Here is a 6,000-nt window from a genome sequence, read left to right as displayed (position 1 = left end):
ATGACCTGACAAGGTCATCTTAGCCAAAAATGCTAAAATACCTCCAGTAACTATGAATGTGAAACAATTATTTTAAAACTATTTTTAAAGTATAAAGTAAACTATACAGTTAAACAACTATTCACCTACTATATTGTCATCAGGTTTTGCAAAATAACACATTGACATCTTAATGAAGGGGTATCAGTTGATGTTGGTGATCTGTTTTGCTGTACATACAATGCTTTGATGTATGTTAAGGACTGTGAATGTAAATAAAGAGTGGCAAACTCATTTTCACATGCTAGAATAGTCTTTCTATACACCATCTATACACCATAGTTCCTCTATGACCTCTATACACCATCTAAACACCATACACCATCTATACACCATACACCATCCAATGAAATGCTTACTTGCAGGTTCCTTCTGGACAATGCAACAACAATAAGAAATAATACAAGAATAGGAACATAACGTAAATGGATCATTAGAAAATAAATATTTTAGCGTAAGCATAATACAGGAAGGCACAATTCATAGTCCAATATTTACCCACGTTTTGGGGGAAGTGGGAATTGGGGGGAAAGTGTTTAAATTGTGCAGTATTTAACAATCATAATAAGAGTCTGGTAGCATAAGTTGTGAAGTGTGTGTAGCATGAATGTGTGTGTGTATGTGTGTGTATATATCTGTGTAGGTGAGTCAAGTGCACCTGGTCAGTCCAGTTCAAGTGTTCAGAAGTCTGATGCCAAGTAGATAGAAACAGTCTCTGAGCCTGTTGGTATCAGACCTCATGCTCCGATACCATCTGCCTGACGGTAAGGGGGTGAACAGCTCGTGGCTGGGGTGTTTGGGGACCTTGATGATGCTGCACGCCTTCCTCAGGCACCGTTTCGAGTAGATATCCTGGATATATGGGAACACGGTCCCAGTGATGTACTGAGCCGTCTTCACCAGTCGCTGGAGGGTTTTGCGGTCGTGGATGGAGAAATTCCTGTACCAGGCCGTGATCCAACTGGTCGGGACGCTCTCGATGGTGCAGCGGTAGAATTTGGAGGGGACCCGGTGTGGCATGCTGAATTTCTTCAGCCATCTTAGGAAGTAAAGAAGCTGTTGCGCCCTCTTGACAAGAGTGGTGGTGTTGTTGGTCCATGTCAAGTCCTCGTGGTGTGGACGAGGAGGAACTTAAAATGGCTGACTCTTTGGAGGCCCTCTCTCCGAGTCAAGGCTCTGTACATGGAAATGACAAAGAGTAGGAAATTGAGACCGGGTCTTGACAGACGTTTGGCTCTATAGTTCCTCTATGACCTTTTATTCACAATAACACAATAACAACACGGCCAGGGTCTGAATACCCAACACCACTCACATCCAGGCTCTGTATAGGCAAGCTCATGGCTCCAGGGCTAATTAACAGTCAGATAGCATCAGCCAGCTCCAGCTAGATTACGTTTCCACATAACCCCTGTGTCTGTCTGAGTCGTCACCTGCTGCCAGAGACTAGGTCAAAAATGGAAGATAGTGTCAATGTAATATTATAATATATTATATTATAATCTCGGGACCAGAACAAAAACAGATACTCTATTTACTGTTCAGGCTTTCACAAGACTAGTGGTAACAATCGAAAGAAAGTGGTGAAAAAGCTGTGATTTGATTCAAAACAGGTTATCTGCTTGCCAACTCACACAACCCATATTTTCTATTACATTATTACTATTACCCATGTATCATTACTGCCTGTGTGTATCATTACTGCCTGTGTGTATCATTACTGCCTGTGTGTATCATTACTGCCTGTGTGTATCATTACTGCCTGTGTGTATCATTACTGCCTGTGTGTATCATTACTGCCTGTGTGTATCATTACTACCTGTGTGTATCATTACTACCTATGTGTATCATTACTGCCTGTGTGTATCATTACTACCTGTGTGTATCATTACTACCTGTGTGTAACATTACTGCCTGTGTGTATCATTACTGCCTGTGTGTATCATTACTACCTGTGTGTATCATTACTGCCTGTGTGTATCATTACTACCTGTGTGTATCATTACTGCCTGTGTGTATCATTACTGCCTGTGTGTATCATTACTACCTGTGTGTATCATTACTACCTGTGTGTATCATTACTGCCTGTGTGTATCATTACTGCCTGTGTGTATCATTACTGCCTGTGTGTATCATTACTACCTGTGTGTATCATTACTGCTTGTGTGTATCATTACTACCTGTGTGTATCATTACTGCCTGTGTGTATCATTACTGCCTGTGTGTATCATTACTACCTGTGTGTATCATTACTACCTGTGTGTATCATTACTACCTGTGTGTATCATTACTGCCTGTGTGTATCATTACTGCCTGTGTGTATCATTACTACCTGTGTGTATCATTACTACCTGTGTGTATCATTACTACCTGTGTGGCCCTACTTTCTTACTTACCACTTTGCTACCTGCTGAGCATTCAGACACAACAAGACTGTATTATGTTGGATGGTAACAGGCTATCCTATTTTCCCCACCTTGTCTCAGGTTGAGCACCTAGGCCTATAACAAGGTGGTGAAGCTCTATAACTCACCACTAGTGTGTGTGTGTGTTCACTACCGTGTTCATGCTCGGGTCTTCTATTCTTCTTTTGATTATTCATTGTATTTAACAATGTAAAATATGCTTATATAAAATATAAAATATGTTCAGCCCATAACAGGATTGTGAAGCACGCTCTATCACTAAACAGTGTGTGTGTGTGTGTGTGTGTGTGTGTGTTCTTCAGTGTATTTAACAATGTAAAATGAGGGTTTCAGGACCCTAAGGAAAACATGTTTTAGAGGAAATAATAGGACACTACCTGAATATCATCCATGGGCTGCATGTACATATATAGTAACCTAACAAAAAGCCATTAACGAGGCTGTTGCTGGTGTAAAATGGTTGGCATTCAAAGGCCATTCAAAAGCTATTTGAATGCAATGAAAATGCTAAATGTATTATGTACAGTATATGTAAATGTACAAGTAAATTATTCATGTAATGTAAATGTTATGCAATATAAATATTTATGTAATGTGAATGTTATATACAAGTAATGGAGAGCGGAGCTGTCCATTCAGCACCACCACCACCACAGGATCTTAACTTGTCAGGACCATGGACAGCTCCTTCTCCCTAATGTCTGCAGAGGGCGCTCCACTGGTTATCACTGTCCTAAAGAACTACAGAGTGCAGACTTTTGTTCCAGCCCAGCACTAACACACCTGACATAACTTGGTATTTATGAGTAAGCTGTGTCAACAAGATAAGTTGAATCAGGTTTGGGGCAACACTTCCAAGACGAAGGTAAACGGAAACCATATGATATATCTATTATGTCCTCTGAAGATGCATGCACAGAGGACTCTTGTATTGTGATGATGTGCGGTAAAGTAAACACTACTCTAAACTCTAATTCCACAACACATCTCATCTCGAGGTTACCGTGACGCTAGCAGGGAGTGCCAGTATTGACTTGGGCCTCATTGTGACTGTTTATCAACTATGAATCATACATAATAACACACAGTGGAAACAGAGCGGTAGTGGGAGACTTATACCTTCACTGCTTTTTCATGCATGAGAAAGCTCAATTCAAAAGCAAATAATAAAAAAATTATTTGACGGGTAGTGTTTGTGTGATGATTACATGTCAGTGCTTTCACCACATCTCAGTCAGACCGTAAATTGATTTGTGTCTGAAATCCCCAAAATGTCTCCCTAAAAGCAACCTTGGATATCTAACAGACAGCCACTCTATGTCTCTGCACAGTTCTCACCTGAAAACAACAACCGCTGTGTGGAAATATGTCCCATATCCACACTGCCCTAGACAATGGCATATTCCCTGTATAATCACTACTGTGTCACAATGACACAAAGCCATATTTCCTGGAACAGAATAGGCAGAAGTGCATGTGTCCTTATATGGTGAATAAAAGTGCAGTAGCATCTATAACCTACATGGTGATCCTAATAAAGAGGCTTTCAGAACCTCTATCCTTTCTTCCAGAGAGGGAGAAAATATGGTGCATGGTCTTTGCTTGTTGTAAATATTGAAGGCTTGTCAACTCCAGTTCTTGAGGGCCACAAATTCTGTTGGTTTTGATTCGTCCCTGGCACTAAATTGATCAACGAATGGTAAGTCAAGGATAAAGCAGACACTGCACCCCTCAGGAATCAGAGCTAAGACCCCATGCTTTAACCCTGAATCTGGTCTAACAATACTTTTGCCATATAACAAGCCAACTCAATTGTGTAAACCTCTATTATTTTCTAGATCACAGCAGCAGCCTTATACAGTCAACTGATTGTACCTCCACTCACAGTGGGCTTCCGTCTGTCATTGTCAGTCTGGCAGATTTGAGTCTGGGCGTACTTTCATTAATGGGCTCGTATGTGGAGGACATTTTAATGAGCACCAGCAGACGTGTTAAAGGGGACAGGATATGTACCTGTGGTGGCTTAGGCTTATTTAGCATTTTCTATCCGTTGTCTTTGTTGTGAAACCCCCATTAGACACACATCCATAGTAGACAGATAATGCATTTCCTTTCGAGGAAAAACAATTATGTTGATGACACTGTATAAAGATAAAAAACAATGCCATGCTCAGAGAGGTAATCTTACAGATCTGTGCACGTGAATTATAAACAGGTGATTATTATCGATTTAAGATAGCAACTATGGATGCTACATCAATTTTACTTGACTAATAAATTAATGATATACAGTACCAGTCAAAAGTTGCCACCTACTAATTCAAGGGTTTTTCTTTATTTTTACTATTTTCTACATTGTAGAATAACAGTGAAGACATCAACACATATGGAATCATGTAGTAAGCAAAAAAGTGTTAAACAAATCAAAATATATTTTAGATTTGAGATTCTTCAAAGTAGCCACCCTTTGCCTCGATGACAGCTTGGCACACTGTTTGCATTGGGTCCAAACATTTGACTGGTACTGTGGACCCATTGATTCTTGAAGAATTTCATTTAGAAATGCCTCATGATCTTAGTTCAACTGTCCTTCCCCAGTAGAACCCCAAATATAAGCTTGTTTTACTCCAATGTTTGTAAACAACATAAATGTATAAATGTATCTATTATTTTGAGTGTGGTTACATTTCTCCAGCCCCATCCCTCAGCTTTTTAGCCAAACATGGGCGTGGAGATGCACAGAAAACAATCACTCAATCATAGTAGTGATTGATATTCCATTGTTATTAAACATTGTTTTGGACGAGATGTGATCATTTCAATGCATGGACAAAAACAACATTCATTGAAATGAATGTTTGTGTCTCATTAATGAATTGTCATGTAAGAACAAATCATCAACATACATCTTCTCCTCCCACACAGAAACTATGGGCCATGCAGTTCCAATTGTATATCCATTTCAGTTTTAATGAAAACAGTATCCGGAAATCTTACGGCCAAAAGACATGACAACAGTTATTGTAGTAGAATGTCCTTTGACTAACGGTACTTTAACTTGAGTACAGCACATACTCTAATCACCTCAGCTCTCATAGAAGCCTTATGTTCCACATTGGAATGAAGAGGCCTGAGAATGTTATGACAAAAATGGTTTACTGGTGATCTTTACAATGTACCCTAGTGAACGATAAGTGGGGTCGACCTGCTTTCACAAGCTACCAGTTCTGCTAACTATCATTGATTATCATCACTCAAAGACAGAAACTTCCAAAGTAGTCTAATAAAAAACAGTTCTGATTCAGATTACAATTACCTATTGTGAGATGTCAATCACTTCCAAGTTGAGTACTTAGAATATGGCAGGAGCAATGCACCACAATGATACAGGTGTAGGATCTTAATTTGATCACTCTTTTGCAGGAAATGCAAACTTGTAGTGTATTCGAGGATTAAGAAGGCTTCTAAAGTTTGGAATTTCCACTTTAAAATGTCAGACTTGATTTGCCCTAACTGAAAATGTATCAACCCCTAC

This window comes from Salmo salar, chromosome ssa14 (assembly GCF_905237065.1).
Source record: "Salmo salar chromosome ssa14, Ssal_v3.1, whole genome shotgun sequence".
In the NCBI taxonomy this organism is placed as follows: domain Eukaryota; kingdom Metazoa; phylum Chordata; class Actinopteri; order Salmoniformes; family Salmonidae; genus Salmo; species Salmo salar.
The sequence above is the reverse complement of the archived record's forward strand: the minus strand, read 5'-3'. Positions refer to the sequence as shown.